Source organism: Natator depressus, chromosome 10 (assembly GCF_965152275.1).
Source record: "Natator depressus isolate rNatDep1 chromosome 10, rNatDep2.hap1, whole genome shotgun sequence".
NCBI lineage: Eukaryota > Metazoa > Chordata > Testudines > Cheloniidae > Natator > Natator depressus.
Window position 1 is genome coordinate 24934459 of NC_134243.1, and position 20923 is coordinate 24955381.

Consider the following 20923-nt stretch of genomic DNA (forward strand, 5'->3'; position numbering starts at 1 on the left):
TGCTTAAATACACTGCCTCTTCCCAGCATGCCTTGTGTGGCAGGCCTTCAGTGCCAGCAGCCCTGGGACATTAATATCTAGTATCCCTCTGGACTGAAAGAGAAGTGTATCCTCCTCTGCCCGCTCTGTGCCAAGAGATCTTAGCCTTGAATAGAGGCAGCTGTCTAGCTTTGTTTCCAGATTCCTTTACTGCCTCCCTGAGACCACTTCCTCTCACAGTGCCTATTTTCCTGATCTCACGGGACTCTCTTTACTACTGTATGACCCTCTAAATTGGGTAGTACAGCCAGGGAGACTTCCATCATCAGTCTTAAAGGACTCACATACCCTGTTACAGGGCTCCTGCTGAGGAATAAAACTACTGGGTGAATAGCAGAAAACTTGCAAAGCTGGGAGCTCGTTTTGTTAATGCATCCAGCAATCTACTTTAGCTTCCTGTTCCTGAGGCAGTGAATGGTTATATCTGTGCTACATAATCTGCCTGAGTCTGATCTCAGTCACTCCGATACGAATCTCGAATAACTCCACTGGAGGCACAGGCAATGGATTTATCTCAACAAAGAAACAGTGGTGAGTACAAAATTAGATTCCCCCACTAAAAAAAAAAAATCCACAAAGGCACAGGTGTAATTTTAGGGTGGGTTTTTTTTTTTTTTGAAAGAGAGTGTTGATCAAGCTGCTGACTTAATCCAATAATTCAGTGTGTTCCCACATAACAATGGACACTTTTTCCTGCAAATCAGCAACGCTGAGCATATTTTCCCACATTATCAACTTTCAATTATTTTGTCCAGCAAATTATCCTACTCTTGATTTGTGTAATTAGCCAGACAGATCAAAGACCCTTTCTGGAATAGTAGCTTTTGCAAGGAGGACACAGCTCTACCACACATACTGAAACTTTCCATGCATCCGATGAAGTGAGCTGTAGCTCACGAAAGCTTATGCTCAAATAAATTTGTTAGTCTCTAAGGTGCCACAAGTCCTCCTTTTCCTTTTGTGAAACTTTCCAGTTCCTGAACTCCTTTCACACGTCTTTAGAAAAGTTTTACAACAAAAGGTCTCAAGGTATAAGCACTGCACTGAAGTGTCTTGTGGTTACTTCAATGTCAAATGCTTGTTTTATGCAATATCTCTGAGTGGAAGCATTGCTCAGAGTTCTGATATATTGGATTATTAATGCATGGATGCACCTTTTCTCAAGCGAGGCTCCACTTCCAACTGAATATTTTGCAAACCTTATATTTTCTTTCCTAGCCATATTTAATTCCTCCTGGAGTTAAAGCATCTTTCTCGTCGTTACTACAGTGCTAAACCTCACATCTCCATCACTGAGTGGTTTCTTCAATAGCACTGTTACCAGTGTCTGAATTATTTATTAACACCACACCAACTGTCTTTTAATTTAGCCTCTTCTGGACTGTCTCTGATATATTTAAATACAAATCCCAAAGAGTGAAATGTCAGCAGTTAGAATTAATCATATTTCGGAATCAAAAGAATTTTTAAAAGTGAGCAGAATAGGAGAAAGAGTCTGGATTTCTTAGGTTATCATCTATATTTAATTTCTCCCTATTGTGCACCTTAAAGTTTTAGCTCTGCAAATCTCTCCAAGGATGCCTGCAAGTTACTGGCTCTCTTTCAATGTCCCCTCACTATGCAATCCACTGCCGACTCACACCACTTGCATCTCACTTTTCCAGGATAACACGCTGCAGTCAGTGCACGGGTTGCCATTGGCCATGCCCGTTACTTCTGATTTGGGAAGCATTCCTAGTGGTACTGTGGTTTTACTGTGATTGCCAACTTCGTTGGACTGAAAATGAAGCCTCACATTTTCAGCACAGAACTTTGCACCGATTGTTGGCCACCTGAACAGCTTACCTGCTTTATTAGTGATTTAATAGTACCATATGCTTAATGGTTATGCACAGAAATGAAGACTTTTCCCTTGAGAGATAATTAAGCATGACTTGTTGGTTTTAATGGTTTTAGGTACCACAGACTGGTTGAGGGAGAAGGTGCAGGTATTTTCCTATGATCTTCCCAAACATCAGCTTCCTCTCATATTCAGAAATGGCAGGGTGTTTAAATAAATCCTTTGTTATCCCGATTGGTACACAACAAATAGCTCTTTTGTATAAAATGAGATTTTGCTCTTATGAGTGCTCAGAACAGTTCATATTAGTGGGTTATGGATTTATTTATTTATTTGGAAGGGCCTAGCTAGCTTCAATTGACCTTGGAAGTTTGAATGGCTCCTGCAATCTCTGAAAGGTTAATACGAGCTGTGAATATTATTCTGAAGCTCAGACACTTCTGTCTTAGTCCAGCACTTATATAGCAACTTGTGCTCTATCAACGGTTAGAGGCATTTCTACTGCCTGAGGACTGGAGTGCGACACTGCCATTTGGATCATCATTATAAAACCATGGTCCTGAACCTGTTGTTCTTAATGCACACAAGTAATCCTCATCCACACAAGTGGTCAATGTACTGAAGCCAGTGAGACATTTCATTTTGACCATTTTTCAAAAACTTTTCAAAGTGAAATATTCACTGAAATCAGCCCTTTCCCCTACAAACTTGTGATTTTGACAAATCAGCATTTTCCAACCAAATATATTTCATCAAAACCTTTCTGACCAGCTCTAATTTACATATATTTATTAAAGGATGGGATTTCAAACATGCTCAGCACTGGTCTAATGGCCCTCCCCTGGGCAGGTTTACAGTTTTACCATTGACTTCAATGGAAGCAGAGCTACAGTAATGCTGGGTATGTCTGAATGTCTCATTTTAAAAACACATAATTAATCAAAAATACAATTGTCTCAGTAAAAAGAAAAGGAGGACTTGTGGCACCTTAGAGACTAACCAATTTATTTGAGCATAAGCTTTCGTGAGCTACAGCTCACTTCATCGGATGCTGAAGCTGTAGCTCACAAAAGCTTATGCTCAAATAAATTGGTTAGTCTCTAAGGTGCCACAAGTCCTCCTTTTCTTTCTGCGGATACAGACTCACATGGCTGCTACTCTGAAAATTGTCCCAGTGGCCTTCAACCACAATGTCCTTCTGCCAGACAGCTCAAAATAGCTCGTTCTAGATGTGCTGCCTCTGCCTTTGATCCACCCTATAGCCTTCCATCCACTCCTTCAACAAATGCCTTAAAAATATACATTAGCACTGCACTTTCCCCTTTCTTCTCACTTACAAAGGGACCAGCTACAGACCCATAGGAATAGGTTATGTGTTAGAAGAGGAATCATGCATATCTTGTGCTTTGGTTTCAGGAGTTCTTTGCGAGATTGTTATGGTGGTTCAGGTGTTTGAAGAGTCATTTCTTGCTTTATTATTATTTATACAATGGCAGTGTCTAAAAGTCCCAACCGATATTGGGGCCCCATTGTGCAAGGCACTGTTACCAGCATAGTAGGAGAGAATCTCTGCCCCAAAGAGGCTAGAGCCGTGGTGGGCAACCTGCGATCCGTGGGCTGCACGCCGACCGTCAGAGTAATCTGCTGGCGGGCCGCGAGACAGTTTGTTCACATCGACCATCCACAAGCACAGCCACCCGCAGCTCCCAGTGGCCGCAGTTCCCATTGGCCAGGAACGGCGAAGCAGCGCGGGCCAACCACCGCTTCCCGCAGCTCCCGTTGGCCAGGAACAGTGAACTGGGAACTGCGGGAGGCCGTGCCTGTAGATGGTCGATGTAAACAAACTGTCTCGCAGCACGCCAGCGAATTACCCTGACAGGCTGCATGCGGCCTGCAAGCCGCAGGTTGCCCTCCACTGATGTATACATATCTCCTCAATGACATTTATTGCTCCTGCAGTTGTGAGAAGTAGCTATTCATTTCTTGTCGTAGTTTGCTCTCAAAGCACTCAACTGATTTAAGAACCAATCATGCTGCTTTTATAGAATTTTGTTTTTAACAAACCCCTGGGCAGGATTTTGTTTTGATCCTGTGTAAATAGGTCACAACACTTTATAGTTGTAGGAGGTGGTGAATGTGAACACCTCACTGCCAACCAGTTACACACATAAGTAGATCCATTGACTTTAGTGAAATTACTCATCTGAGTAACTGCTCTAACAGTATGAGTAAAGACAGGTTTCAGAGTAACAGCCATGTTAGTCTGTATTCGCAAAAAGAAAAGGAGTACTTGTGGCACCTTAGAAACTAACCAATTTATTTGAGCATAAGCTTTCGTGAGCTTACGTAGCTCATGAAAGCTTATGCTCAAATAAATTGGTTAGTCTCTAAGGTGCCACAAGTACTCCTTTTCTTAGTATGAGTAAAGGGATTGATAACTGACCCTTCATTTGCAGCCTGCTTTTTACAAGTTAATTCTGTGCAGGGAGTGTTTGGCGTTTGTTGGACTCACTACACATGCATGGCTAGCTGCAAAGAGTGATTTTTGGGTCTACCGGATTTGTAGTTAACTTCAAATGAAGTTGTGAATAAAAACACCCACCTGCTCTATAAATGGCTTGTTTGGAAAATGGAAGAGATACAGAATTATAATGTGTATGAAAACAGTGGCTGGGAGAATGCACTCATAACAAATTATGCTAGTGACTTCATCTCAATTTTCCAAACGAATAAAAGAGTATTAAGGTGTACTTACAAATCCATAAAGACAGATTATCGCTCTTGTAGCTGTCCTGTCTTAAAACCAGCTCTGTGCCCACACAGAGCTCAGTCACATTTCTCCATTGGGTCTGACATGTGGCGCTAGGCAGGGGTGATCCACTTGTAATAAGTGAGGCATCTTTTTGCTTCTCTGTTCATTCTAGGGTGGTTGTTTCTTTGAGCTAGGACTAACACAGCCTGTTTTGCTCAAGGATTTCCTTGGGTTTTCTGCTAGACTGGCTTTATTTATCTTGCATTTTCCTGGTGCTGTCTCTGAGTGCTGTTGAAGATGTTTGACAGGCACTTTTCCACAATTTGATTGTCTTGTCATTTTCTAGTGCTGCTGATGCTGTGATGTATTTTCTGTTGAGGGAAGTTTACAAGCACATTACCCTGTTTGACAGGGACAGTGAACCATAAGGAATTATGTTCATATTGTATACAGCTGGCTTTTTGTTTGCGAAGTCTAACTCCAGATTTTGATACAGCCATGTCAGAATCACTGTTTCCTGTCCCTTTACAAATTCCGATCAAAATATCTGTACAGTTGTGCATACCTTTACAATATTACTGCAGACTATCAGACCAAGTTGGTATGTGAAACACAGCTGATGGGAGCTGTATCCCACAGAACTGTCAGTCACCACAGAGGACAAGAGGGTAAATTAGGTTGCACATACATACAGTAGAAGGAAGTTTCTGAACTTCACTGATATGGTGTCTGTTAGCACACAGCCAAAACGTACAAAGTGCTGAACACCTTCTGGAAGGCGCTGAGTGCCTTCAACTTCCTTTGACCTCAAGAAGATGTGATGGTGCTTAGCCTCTCTCAGGATCAGTCTGATAATACCCTTTGACAACTGTTTTACTTTCTGTTGCCAAGCATATCTTGTGCTTTGGCAACCCTCCACCTTCCAGCTAGCCCCACTGGCCATAAACAGAAGTTTAAGTGTTATTGCTTCCATTTAGGCTGAATTAGGCTTTTAGCTCAAGCAGACGAGGCTTGTGCTTTAGCACTGAAGGTCCTGGGGTCAAACCCTGCTCTTGGCCCAAGCAAGGGGTCAGTTATGCTTGTACACTTTTAGTTCTTAGTATCTAAATCTTGCCTAGAGAAAACATGAGAAATAAAAGGATGCAAGCAGCAACAAAGCCATTCACAAGCTGTGGTCTGAATCAGACAGCTGGTCAGATAACATTGTGCCATGGGACACAGTACTGCAGTATAGGCTATGCTGGCCAAACACAGCAAGGGACACAATGGGTTTTATGTTGCAGGAATAGCTATGTGGATGGCTCACAATATGACTAGTGTATTTATTGCCACCCATAGCACAAGCTCGTCAATGCTGTTGACTGTGAACATGTTCCTCCTGTTGAGAGGAGCACTACAGAGTGTCCTGCTGAAAGCTGAGCATCCTGCCCTCAGCCACCATGATACTGCTTGTTCCCTATGCACTTGAATCAATCGTGTAATATAAATCAAACACATGGGGCCAAATTCAGACCTGGGGTAAGCAGTGTAACTCTGCTGATCTTACTGTTTTACATGATATTTTATTGTGTTTCATTTTAAGATGCTGTAGCTCTGCCACAGGTTCAGTGCATCTCACCATTCATCCCCAATCAGGCATCAGCTAGTGCAACCCAATGTAAAACAGATTTCAGTGGAGCTAGGATAATTAAGGACCTGACCCAGTCAGTGTCCTTAATCACTGATCATTTAGAACTGGGAAACCGATCTTTTAGAGGGATTTCCCTGAGTTTCACCCGTCTCACCAAAAATAAACCTCTGTTCTCTCTTTTTTAAAAAAAGACAACTAATATTGAAATAGCATTGTAAAAAAAGACAGATTTTCCATTTGGAAATCGATGGGGTAATGATAACCTGCCCATGGTGGAATCTAGCCTTGTTAATGGTGTCTGCTTTTCATCAAGAGCTGAGTTAAGTATTATTGAAGATGGCAACGATTGAAACTGCAAGCATATTTCATATCCCCTTGGCACTAAGGTAAGTCAGGAACCCCCCTTTTAGTGCTGCCAATGCATTTTGCATGGGATTGTCACGTTGGGAAATCTCAGGTCCCAGCAGGAAAGACACCTGTGATGCCATTTAGGCTCTCTGTTATTATAAGAGTAATTTTTAACAGCAGCATGCCCCACTTCACCCCAAATATTAGCCAGTTATGGTAAGTTAAAAGGCTAATGCAGCGCTAGACTCAACAAACAAGCTATGCAGGGTAAACAATCAATACACCATATAGCCTCTCTCTGAAGATGCCCAAGGGTTCTATGGACCTGCCAGGCAGCCTGCATGAAACAGCATTTCTCAAAGCAGCTAGTTGCCATAGGCCGTTCATAAGGAGAATTTATTATTATTTTTTTTTAAAATCACCCCTCCGCTAGACAATGTCAAAGTCCTGTCATTCTTCAGCCATGGCAATTATGTGTTAATATGAGATCTCATTGGCGTTAACTAGGCAGTAGTGTCAAGTTTGGCAAGATTGCGGTTATTTATTTATATTCCAGGAGGCCCCACAATGCTCTAGGTACTGTCCTCGGACACAGGAAGACACAGCTCCTACCACAGAGAGCTTACAATAAAAAGAATGACGTACAGAGGGTGAGTGAGGAGGATACAACCCAAATATGTGCAATTTGTATACACACTGGGCTTTGTGTTTATTAAATAAATACACATCATTTATACTTCACTGCTCCTCAACTGGAGCCCTGTGTGGATACAAAAATTTGGATCTGCATCCACAATATTTAACTTCTATCCAACCCGCAATCCCCACTCCATCTTTTTGATATATCCACATCCACAGCCGCATCAGCACTCTGTCTCACTGTTACAGTTCTGCATGGATACAAAAATTGGGATCCATGATCTGCAAAAATTGGTAAACAATCCAACTGCATCCACATCCATGGATGCAGCTATCCAGAGGTATAAAGTGGATATTCATGGATTTGTAGGGCTCTACCCTCAACCTTTCCATTACTAGTTGGCCACATTTAATCACCTCAATAAATATGGCCTGCAGCTCCCATTAATTGAATGGAAACTGGGTGTTCAGCATCTGTGAAAAATCAGATAAATTTTATTTAGGTAGCAGGACATGAATATAATTGCTTAACTTTAGGCACCCAAGTTGGAAAGTTTAGGCCTTATAGCATATTGCATTCAGCATGACCAACTGCAAAATCCTAGGTGTCCTAGAATAATGTTAAGCTTAAACTATACTGTCCTTGATTCTCAATGGGTATGAGATGTTCATGTGGTTTGTGGCCCTATAAGTTGGGAGGTGAGCAAGGATGGGACAGCAACAGAGCTCACAGAAGGCACACTCAAGATCAGCCTGTTAGGCTAAGGAAGTCAACCAGTTATAAAATATTAACATTGTAGAGGAACAAGGAAACAGTCTGATGTTTTGACCAACCCAGGAGTTGGGTTTTTTGAAGGACTGTCATTATTATTAGCTAATTAACACTATTAGTGTGCTCAATACTGTATGGGCTGGGGTGACCATGGTCCCACTCCATGACCTAACACTCTCAATTAGGCAGGTAATACAGTTCACACAATTAAGGGTTATTCTTAAATGACCTGCCCTAACCAAAACATTAGGCAGGACTCAGCTCTCCCTCTGGTAATAAAATATTTTGCAATTAGCAGATGTTTTGCCTTATTATGCTCAAATGGTATGTCCGGAGAGGAATAGAGTTAGGGGATTCTAAAGGCTTTAATCCATCTGTCCTCTGAGGAGTCCATGATTTTTTCCCAAAAATGTATTAAAAACTTTAATTATTCTTTATTTATTTGAATAATAGCACTTTGGTGCCTGTTTTTCCTGTGACTGATGTGCAATATGTTGATCATTTGCAAGCTGAATTGATTAGTGTTTAAATCTCTGTAAGCATAGAAGTATTCACAATAGATTAAACTGATCACTGGGGTTGAGGGCCAGTAAAAGGTCCCTCAGAGCTCTAGACAGAGGCTACACAGGGGAGCCAGATGGCTGAGCAGCCAGACGAGGCGGCCTGTATATCCCCTATGCCCTGCAGAATTGGTATCCACACCAAAAAGTCACTTTGTGGGCAGTCTAAGGGTTGGGTGCGGCATGGCTGCTAATCCATACTTACATGGATACAGAAGCCTCAGTGACCTCTGCAAGAAGCTTGAAAAGGGCTAGATTAGCAGCTGCAGTCGGGGGGGGGGGGGGGGGGGGAGAGGGAAGCCCTAGACCCGGTTTGCAAAATGTGGGGATTTCACCACCACAGTTTCCCCCACACACTACCTGAATACTTGGACTTAGTGTGGGTGGTGTAAATTTTCATCCAGTGCACTTGTATTCATGCTTATATCAACTTTCCAGAGAACCCCAGACCCTTGTAATATGGTGGGAATTGTAAAAAGAGGACACTATTAGTCTTGCAATAAAATTAATTAGCTAAAATAATGGCTAAAAATATATTACTGCAAAATGCCACAATCTTCACAAAGTTGTTATTGTATAATAAACTATAACTATATTACAAATGGGCCTGTACCATAGTTTTTAATTCCCTCCCCATGCATGTACAGATGAAAATAAGAGGTGGACAAAAATCCAACAGATTGTCTCAAGAATTAGTTCCATTTTGCCCAAGCAATCACATTCAGCCACAAACACATTAATCTGGATTATATATAATTTAATACCTTCACATAATTAGACCTCATGAGATTGTCAGTTACAGTCACTGGTTTGCTAAAAACCTCTAATGACTAGTAAACAATGGACTGATTAAATCATTCAATCTATTACACTTGCCTGCATATGCTTGCCTGCATTCAATCTACTATGCTGTTGTAACTAAACACAAAACATGTTCTTCAAGATGTTTGCTGCCAGATATCTATATTTCAGTCACTGTAGATTCTAGATATATATTTTAGCATTTGCCCAGTCTTTGTTATAATCCTTAGATCCATTAAGGTATTTCCATTCTCAATGTGAGCACAAAGATTACAGTTGCTACATAAAAACAGAACCATCCGATCACACACATTTAAAAACAGTAAGCAAAGGTGGCAGAAGCAGTGCTACGGTATGAATTGGAATCCTATTAGACTCTAAGGGCATGTCTGCACTGCATCTGGGTGGTAGCCTCCTAGCCCAGGTCTACAGACTTCTACTAGCAGGGTTCATGCTGGCACTTTTAAAATATGATGCTCGGATGTTGCAATTTGGGCTGGAGCTCAGACTGCATCAAAGTGCTGTCTACACAGCTATCTTTAGAGCACTAGTATGAAGTCTGCTGTGGGCCTAGGCTGGGAGCTTGCTCCCAGATGCAGTGTAGACATACCCCAATAGACTGTGAGCTAGGCCTGTTAAGTCAATGGGTGACTTTCCATTGACTTCAATGGATCAGACCCCATAAGCACAAAAGTGTCAAACTAAAAGAAATAGCTAGAGGTTTGTCTGCAAAATAGCATAAGAAGTTTAAAAATCAAACTAAGGAATAAGTCTATAAATGCTGCCTGTCTCTTCTAATAACCCACAAAAGATACACCAAGAACATAGCTAGAGACATAAAATCTGCATACACACCAGCCAATTTTTTGTCCACTTTCTCTACAGTACATTCACAGTTTCCAAAAGCAGGCATGCCATTAGACACAATCTGATTATTAGCATAACAAACCTGGTTAGACAGAGATTTAGCTATGTGTTAATAAAAGGTCTGAAGAACAACAACAACAACAAAACCTAGGCAATTACCATAAGAAATGTCACCAGGGTATTAAATATCGGAGAGGCGAAGTGACGACCCAAGGTTACACAGCAGAGCCGTGAACAGAACCCAGGTAACCAGACTCCAAGCCCTGTGCCCTAGCCACTGGATCACAGTACTTCTTGTTTGTAGGTCTGATCCTGTTCCTGTGGATTTCAATGGCAAATCCTCCATTGACTTCAGTGGGAGCAAAATCAGATCCAACGTCTCACAAGTAATTCCTTATAGATGTTGTTTTATACACTGCTATAAAGCTGTGTGTGGTTTCACTCCAGAAGGAGAATTACAGAAATATCATGAATTAAATATACCTTTAAATATGCTATGTATCTGACTTGTATCTATGTTTTTAATGCTTATTTAGTCCAACAATCCAGTGAAAATGAAATCCTCTAGTTTGATCCTCTGATACCAACAATCTTAAGGTTTGTAATTGGTGTAACATGGTGAGTTACTTATATCATGCACCAACCTAATGGGTTTTAATATTTTTACCTCCGAGGTCTCAAAAGGAAGGTTCAATAAACATTAAGATGTACGGTTTTACTGGGTTTGCAGTTGCAGCATATGATACCACAGACGTGCGTGATGTACTGTACCACACTTGTACTAGAGCCATCCAACTGGAAAGCCATAAAATAAAATAAATAATTGCTTGAGCAGGAAAAGTGCAGTCATTAACACCATAGGATCTCCACCTTTAAATCTAACCCAGCAAAACATAAAATTTAGTCAGTCAGAATATCTTATGGCAGTACGGGGGGAAAACAGGTCTCCTAGCTTGGCTGAATTTCATCTTGGGATTTTTCCATGTGCCAATGGAATTTCCTTGTACATAGGTTTGGGGGATTGTATTTGCCTTTAGGGATTGTATAAACTTAAGAACATAAGAATGGCCATACTGGGTCAGACCAAAGGTCCATCCAGCCCAGTATCGTATCTACTGACAGTGGCCAATGCCAGGTGCCCCAGAGGGAGTGAACTTAACAGGTAATGATCTAGTGATCTATTCCCAGCTTCTGGCAAAATCGAAACTAGGGACACCATCCCTGCCAATAGCCATTGATGGACCTATCCTCCATGAGCTTATCTAGTTCTTTTTTGAACCCTGTTATAGTTTTGGCCTTCACAATATCCTCTCATAAGGAGTTCCACAGGTTGACTGTGCGTTGTGTGAAGAAATCCTTCCTTTTGTTTCTTTTAAACCTGCTGCCTATTAATTTCATTTGGTGACCCCTAGTTCTTGTGTTATGAGAAGGAGTAAACAACACTTATTTACTTTCTGCACACCAGTCATGATTTTATAGACCTCTATCATATCCCACCTTAGTTGTCTCTTTTCCAAGCTGAAAAGTCTGTCTTTTTCATCTTTCCTCATACGGAAGCTGTTCCATGCCCCTAATCATTTTTGTAGCCCTTTTCTGAACCTTTTCCAATTCCAGTATATCTTTTATGAGATGGGTCAACCAAATCTGCATGCAGTATTCAAGATGTGGGCATACCATGGATTTATATAGAGGCAATATGATATTTTCTGTCTTATTATCTATCCCTTTCTTAATGATTCCCAGCATTGTGTTTGCTTTTTTGACTGCTGCTGCACATTGAGTGGATGTTTTCAGAGAAGTATCCACAATGACTCCAAGATCTCTTTCTTGAGTGGTAACAGCTAGTTTAGACCCTATCATTTTATATGTATAGTTGGATTATGTTTTCCAATGTACATTACTTTGCATTTATCAACATGGATAACATTGGTGCTTTGATACACATACTGTTCTGTATTCAAAGCATATTTGTGCCAGATCCTAGGCATTGCCTTAGTGGTGCAGTGTGACCTTACAGCTGCCCTAAATGACAGATGAAGATTCCCCACTGTTGTGGAATCCTGGGATTGTAAGAGGTCTGAACATGTTCAGATCATAGACCTGTTCCTAATTAAAATGAATTCATCCAGTATTCACTCAAGACTAGTGCTTGCAGAACTAGAAGATGAAAGCAATGCTAATTTACACCAGCTGAAGATCTGGCCCATGTGGACAAAACCTAATTCACCACTGCACTTGCACCAGGGTTGTTCATTTAACTCCAGTACAAGCTGGGTGTGAAGTACTACTGAATGAGGCCTGGTCCACACTACGAAATCAGGTCAGTACAACTACATCGCTCAGGGGTGTGAAAGATCCACACCCCTGAGCAACACAGTTAAACTGACCTAAGTCACAGTGTACACAGTGCTAGGTCAATGGCAGAATTCTCCTGTCGACGTAGCTACCAGCTCTCAGGGAGATGGAGTACCTATGCTGATGGGAGAACCCCTCCCGTCGGCATAGGTAGTGTCTCTTCAGTGAAGGGTTTCTACAGGTATGTTAGCAACAAGAGGAAGCTCAGGGAAAGTGTGGGACCCTTACTGAATGGGGGAGGCAACCTAGTGACAGATGATGTGGAAAAAGATGAAGTACTCAATGCTTTTTTTGCCTCGGTCTTCATAGACAAGCTCAGCTCCCAGACTGCTGCACTGGGCAGTACAGTATGGGGAGGAGGTGAGCAGCCTCCAGTGGTGAAGAAACAGGCTAAGGACTATTTAGAAAAGCTGGACATACACAAATCAATACAATACAATGTATCCGAGGGTGCTGAGGGAGTTGGCTGATGTGATTGCAGAGCCATTGGCCATTATCTCTGAAACTCATGGTGATCAGGGCAGATACCAGATCATTGGAAAAAGGTAAATATAGTGCCTACCTTTAAAAAATGGAAGAAGGAGAATCCGGGGAACTACAGACCAGTCAGCCTCACCTCGGTCCCTGGAAAAATCATGGAGCAGGTCCTCAAGGAATCCATTTTGAAGCACTTGGAGGAGAGGAAGGTGATCAGGAACAGTCAACATGGATTCACCAAGGGCAAGTCATGCCTCATCAACCTGATTGCCCTCTATGATGAGATAACTCCCCATATCCACAGAGCCAAAGCGGTGGATGTGATATACCTTGACTTTAGCAAAACTTCTGTTATTGTCTCCAAGAGTATTCTTGCCAGCAAGTTAAAAAAGTATGGATTGGATGAATGGACTATAAGGTGGACAGAAAACTGGTTATATCCTGTGGCTCGACAGGTAGTGCTCAATGGCTCGATGTCCAGTTGGCAGCCAGTATCAAGTGGAGTGCCCCAGGGGTCAGTCCTAGGGCTGGCTTTGTTCAACTTTTTCATTAATGATCTGGATGATGGAATGGATAGCACCCACAGGAAGTTCACGGATGACACTAAGCTGGAGGGAGAGGTAGATACACTGGAGGGTAGGGATAGGGTCCAGAGTGACCTAGACAAATTGGAGGATTGGGCCAAAAGAAATCTGATGAGGTTCAACAAGGACAAGTGCAGAGTCCTGCACTTAGGACAGAAGAATCCCATGCACTGCTACAGGGTGGCTAAGCGGCAGTTCTGCAGAAAAGGACCTGGGGATTACAGTGGACGAGAAGCTGGATATGAGTCAACAGTGTGCCCTTGTTGCCAAGAAGGCTAACGGCATATTGGGGTGAATTAGTAGGAGCATTGCCAACAGATCGAGGGAAGTGATTATTTCCCTCTATTCGGCACTGGTGAGGCCACATCTGGAGTACTGTGTCCAGTTTTGGCCGCCCCCCCGAAAGGATGTGGACAAATTGAAGAGAGTCCATCAGAGGGCAACGAAAATTATTAGGGGGATGGGGCACATGACTTATGAGGAGAGGCTGAGGGAACTGGGGTTATTTAGTCTGCAGAAGAGAAGAGTGAGGGGGGATTTGATAGCAGCCTTCAACTACCTGAAGGGGGGTTCCAAAGAGGATGGAGTTCGGCTGTTCTCAGTGGTGACAGATGACAGAACAAGGAGCAATGGTCTCAAGTTGCAATGGAGAAGGTCTAAGTTGGATATTAGGAAAAACTGTTTCACTAGGAGGGTGAAGCAGCACTGGAATGGGTTACTAGGGAGATGTGGGAATCTCCATCCTCAGAGGTTTTTAAGGCCCGGCCTGACAAAGCCTTGGCTGGGATGAATTACTTGGGGTTGGTCCTGCTTTGAGTAGGGGGTTGGACTGGATGACCTCCTGAGGCCTCGTCCAACCCTAAACTTCTATGATTGTATGATTCTATGAAATACACAAACATAGTAGAGCAGCACCGTTGCAGTGTTTTACGTGTAGACGAGCCCTCAGAATGGTAGTATTTCACACCCACTAGTGTAAATGACAACAGAACAGCAATAGGCCAAAGACTGGGAAAAAGACATCAAGGTGAGGTATGAGGCATTGGAGCAAAAAGAGGAAGTGTAGTCATTGACAAAGACTGAAGTAAGAGTCACAGGAGTAAGGCGGTTCACTGGCAGTTAGACAGATCTCTGAGCCTGTTCCTAGCATTCATTTCTTATAGCTCAGGAAAAAGCAAGCCGCAAAATACAGAGGTAGGGAGTTTAAGGCTGCGATTTATATTTCAAACCTAAGTTTTTCAACCTGAAATTGAAGGAAAGAGAATTTCAAAGATTGTAAAAAATGGCTGTAGAGAGGCTGTGATGCAGGACACGGGCTTCTGCAGCCTCTTCTCCACATCTCTACATTAGACTGAATTTCAGACCTAGAACCTTACTGAAATATGGCATGTGGTTCAAAACAAGACAATGCCTATTGAAACTCGATGCTTCATTTCTTATGCTCCTGATAGCCAGGGAGGGTGCCACACCCCAACACTAAGTGGTGGTTAGAGAATTAAGAGATCACAGAGTACTGAACAGTCCAAAGAATTATTTGTGTAAAACTTACTGAAACTCACAGTGCCATGTCAGTTGCCAGAAAGGCTAGTGCAATAAGACATGATCTTGTTCCCACAGAAGACAATGACAAAACTTGTGTTGGCTTCAGTGGGGGAAAGGTTACATCCTACACTGCTTGTGTTGGTATTCTCACAAGAGACACTAAGAATGGTAAAACATGGACATGAAGACATTGACCCAAAATACCGTCTCTTGACTTTCATGTCAGGAGGACTCAGCCCTGCAACACATTAGGAAGATGATACGGATAAGCTTTCACTGCCATAGCTCCGGCTGGACCTATGCTACTGTCCTCACACTGATAACACTCGTGTTGCATTTAATGGGAAATTTTCCTGCATGTTTGACCCCATGTGGACAAACAAATTCTGTCTTCAGTAACTCCACTGAATCCATTTTTGCATAAGTCTCTAGAGCTGTCAGTCTGGACATTTCATAAGCACCAAGGGTTTGATCCAAAGCCCATTCAAGCCAATGGAATGGCTCACTGATTTCAGTGAGCTTTGGATCAAACCCAAATTTCATTTAATTTTAATAACAAAAAAAGTTAATTATAGAACTAAATTATGAGGGAAAAATGGCATTACGACTCTGTGGTATTTCCATTTAGATTGCTGGAGCTTTGTGTTTAGTCAAAGAAAAATCTGCAATCGTTCATTGTTGAGCAAATCGACTGGTTTGAGCTTTTGCCTCTAAATATTGCATCCTATATCAGGGTGTGAAGGTAAACTCTAAAGGCGGGAGGGCAGAGAGAGGTAGGGAACAATAGTGAAAAAGCCATCACGTCTTTAGAATTCAAAACGCTCTACAAATAAAAATATATGCCTACAAAAAAATGCCTGTAATTTTTCCCATGAAGAATAGCAATAGAGACATAAGAAACCACATTCCTTTTCACAAAACAATCAAACATGATTTTGTTTTTCTTCACATTTTTATTGGCAGTGCCAATATTTTTAAATTACTCTTAAATAAAGCCTCTACAACTAGAACCAAATATTACTCTCACTAACACCCAGGCAAACTCATTGAGGTCAATGGGAGTCACATAAGTATAGCTTAGAGTGAAATGTGGCCCCAGAGGTATGAAAAAGGTACACATCAGTAAAATGAAGACTGCTGCATAGATACAGCATTAAATACACAAACATAGGTATGCTAATGGCCTATATGTATGTGATTGTGTGTATGCACTATGTACAATATGTGCATCGGCGTATTGTAAGTGTGTGTTTAGGTTCTAAAGAGATCTGTATATGCTATTTATTCAGGAAAGAAGTTTGACTAAGGTTTGCCACTAAAAAAAGAGCCTTCTTGGCCAAACTGCAGAACTCAGTAATTTACTCATGCAGCTTTTAATATCCACAGTCAGAAGCTGGAATAGAGAGTGGACATAGCCATCTTTCTGGCTACAAAATCCTCATATTGGGAAGAGATTTGTCAAAAAGTGAAATGCCATGCATTGTGCATTCCCATTTGTGCCGATCCTGGCTTGCTACGGTGGTTTGGTAATTGCTTCTCTCCTAGCCACAGAAAATTTAGAAAGAAGACCAATAATGCCACCCACAGGTTTACAGGTTTATTGCTAGGTCGCAATGAATTTTGAGATTTGTTTTCTTGGCTTGCTTTTAATTGGAAATCAAACATACTCACATAAGAGGAAAGCACAGTCAGATTTGGACAGATACTTTATCCGGTCTTATTATCAACTGTATAAAAATAAATAGCCTTGCCCCAGTTAGCAATATTATGGTTTGGTATGCAGGTGGCTATATTCCACTGGAGGGAATTTCAAAATTTAAATTTCAAAATTGGGAAAAGTTTCAATAAAATGTTTTAATTTTTTTCTAAACAAAATTCCTTCACCCCTTTTTTCAATAAATCTGGCCAAAACTTTTTCAGTAAAACCGGCCAAGATGTTTCAAATGTTGAACGTCATCCAAAATGTTGACGTTTTTTGGTGGGAGGGGTTGGAAAACCAATCACTACCACAATACTGGGAATACATTTTCACAAGAGTTTACATATTCCACCTTATCTTTTCGCCACTGGCTCTAGTGCAGAGGTTCTCCAACTGTGGGCCATGTCATCTGCAAAGCCCTCCCTAGTGGTCTGCAGAATGAAATATTGTGAGAAACAGCCAATGGGGTTGGAACTGAGCTGATCTACGAGAGCAATGGTCTGTTGCAAAGCAGTGCAAGGAATGCAGAGAATGGAGAACCCCTGGTACAGTGGCTTTTAGGTTATGTCTACACTGCATCTGGGAACAAGCCTCCCGGCCCAGGTCAACAGACATGCTAAAAACAGCTGTGTAGATGTTGCAGCTCAGGCTCTCAAGCTTGGGAGGGGAAGGGGATTAAGAGCCCAAGATGCAACAACTATACAGCTGTTTTTAGCACACTGTTACAAGCCCCAGGAACACAAGTCTGTGAACCCAGACTAGGAGGCTCATTCCCCGCTGCAGTGTAAACATACCCTATGTGTACAATAAACACAGCTTACTTTGATGCTAATACCTCAGTGCTTTTACTCGCCAAGTGAAACGGATAATACAAGTATGTAACCCTTTCACAACTTAAAACAATGCCTTTCTGGCTCATGCATCAACAGAATGGTGAACTAAGGTCCACATGGCTCTGCAAATTTAAAACTGCATGGTTTTCAGAGCTTGCCCTCAGTTACACCTGGATCTCTTGCCTTCAGCGGGGCTGCCCGGGTATAACAGAAGGCAGGCAATATGGAGACAGACAACAGGGTTCTATGGTTGCTCCTGCAAATGGAGCTCCACTAACCATTGTGTTCATAACGTAAGAGCCAGAAACAAATGTAGTTCACTCTCCCATAGCTATGTTGGTTCTGCAGAGTTAAGTATAGAATTCTTCAGTACAGTGTTCTTTACTGCAGGGTAAAGAACAGAAAAACCTGACTTCTTTCACTAAAGAAAGCAGATATGACTCTGGAGAGTGAATTCTTATGAATGCTGTACTGATTTTATAGGTTGGTCTTTTTACCCATTTTTATTACAAAGGCTATTGGTATGAAAAAATACCAATAGCCTTTGTAATAAAAATGGGGGGGGGGAGTAATGAAACAAATATTGGCTTATCTCTCTCTCTTTTTCAGAGATGTGTCCCCAGAGCACATAGTGTTTCAGAGGGGAAATACTTGGGGTCAAATAGTGCTGAGGCCAGGTCGTTTCCTCACTTGCTCTCTCACTCGGTGCAGTATCTGAAGCCATGTAGGTGGCTCTTCACATGCTTCCTCTGGCAGGCCAGTAAGGGACGATAAAGGAAGCCCTGGCATTTGCACCATTACATTACATCTCTTAACTGGAATTAGTTTCAGGATTCCTACTGGCCAGCTTCACTCAGCCTGAACTCCAAATGGCCATGTAGGTCCAGACACCCCTCCTTTTTGTCCCTGTCCCTCAGACACTGGCAGAGGACAGACTGACGTGAACTCCCGCTGGTTTCTCCACCAGTGTAATTTGCTGTTCTAGAGATGGCCTCTTTTCCAGAGAAACTTATTGCCTGCGTTTGACATCTCCATGAGCAGACACTAGGTTAGAATTTGGCCAGTGATTTGGAAATACAGGGAAATGGCACAATGATAATCGAAGTTTATTCACTATATGCAGGATGTTTTGTATATATTAGGCTAATCTAACCAAAGAAGTTATCGGTTAAATCACTTGGACTAAATTCTTTAAACAAGATATGAAAGAAAAGTACTAGCAGTAACTTTGCAAGCTGAAGCATTTATAAAATGGGACACTGGATAAAGTACTGGTTTTCTTCTGCAACGGAACAGAATGAATGCTTGTACTTTGCTGAAATGAATTCAGAGGCCATTCAAATATTTCTAAAAGTTGTGCGACCTTAATGGATTTGAGATTAGATACTAACACTGTAGTTCTCTTGATTTAATAATGGATGTAGTATCTAGGACTTAGACTTCAGAATTTAACCCAATATAGTATTTGCATTATCTTGGTTTATATGTTGCAATTATGGTTATTAAAATTGTTATCTGAATTATTTTAAGTGTGTAGTTGCCTTCTTACCATGTGAAGTCATAATCATCTGTAACATCACAGCTGGTCTTTGTGGAAATGATCATGAGATCAAAATCAGGATTAATGTTAACAAAAACTACAGGAGGGACACATGGTCCTAAATAGATTAGATGACAGGGAAGTACATGTGATGGTAGGGGAGTACTAGTAGCAAACGGGAAAAATTCATTCCTATCCAAACGCCTAAAATCCATTTAAATCTAATTTAAATCCTATTCTGCGAGCTTAAATAAAACTTAATTGTTCTTAAATCTTGTGAAAGCCCTCTGCATACAGGTGAATTTCCTGGATAAAACCAGTGCTGCTTCCTCATCCCCAGTGCATCACTTTAGTTTAATAAGGACCGTTGTTAAGACTAGTTAAAGTCTTATGCATCTTTAGGATGTTGTTTTGAAGGTTATTAAAATTAATGTGTATAATTTAGATGCCATCTCTCCAGAATAATTAACAATGAGGAATTTGTATATAATTGTCAAGGTAAATTAGAGACATCATCTAAACAACATGAAACTGTTCTATCTGAAGAGGGAGGGATAGCTCAGTGGTTTGAGCATTGGCCTACTAAACCCAGGGTTGTGAGTTCAATCCTTGAGGGGACTATTTAGGGATCTAAGGCAAAAATTGGGGATTGGACCTGCTTTGAGCAGGGGGTTGCACTAGATGACCTCCTGAGGTCCCTTCCAACCCTGATATTCCATGATAATAGCTAATGTTAAGCTGGTACAAGTTCGTTAGTTCAAGAAAATACTCCTTATTTAGAAGATCTGAGTTTTTAAGAAACAACTCCCACATTAAAAACTTGAAAGCATTGCTGTTACCAAAAGGAATGGAAAGAGAAGAGAAGGCACTTGAGTATTTCTCTAGGACAAGATGAAAGAATATTTCAGATTTCACACTAATCAGAACAAAAAGTGGATTCGTGACATGTGTGGCAATGTGTTACCTTAATTATTATTTTCAGTTCTGTTGATAACCCTGAAAAACACTTACATACATGAGTCACTTTATATATTGACCCAGCTCCCACTGAAGTCAGTGGAAAGGCTTCCATTGGCTTCAATGGAAGTTGGATCAGGTGCATAAGTAGTTCATGCACAGTTACTCACACACGTAAGTGTATGTAGGATATGGGTCAAAGATCAGATCCTTAACATGATTAAAGGGGGAAGGGAGACAATTAGTAACTTCTAGAACAGGCATTCTCCCCTGTCTCTTACCATGTGTCTGTACACCTAGCACAATGGGGTCTTCATCTCAATTGGTGTTTATAGGCACCATAACATTAGACATAGCAGAAATGCTATTGTTTTGTCATTTGCCAAATAATTACATGGGAATTCAGGACAATACAACCCAGCTCTTCGGAGTCATAGTCCAGTACCCTACCCACTAGACCATGCAGCCTCTGAAGACTTATATTATTCACATTTCCTTCTGCCACATTGGAACTGAAAAATCTTATGACACTTACGTACTAAATAATAACGCAAAAACCTTTCCAGTTGGAACAGCCACACAATCAAAGCTCTACAGTTCATTGTAATAGCCATTCACGTGCCAGATTTCATCAAGCAGAAGATGGAGACATGTTTCACTACAAAGAGAAGCAACAGCACCCACATGG

General features: G+C 41.5%; 1 long non-coding RNA gene across 2 annotated transcripts in view; it reads left to right on the forward strand.

The window, feature by feature from the left end:
- The first annotated feature begins 471 nt into the window (after positions 1 to 471).
- The window catches only part of LOC141994422 (uncharacterized), a 66198-nt gene continuing 45746 nt past the window's right edge, over positions 472 to 20923 (forward strand). For both annotated transcript variants that reach the window (XR_012641126.1, XR_012641125.1), the window contains exon 1: positions 472 to 570. This is a non-coding gene — a long non-coding RNA (uncharacterized LOC141994422). The remainder of the gene's footprint in view (positions 571 to 20923) is intronic.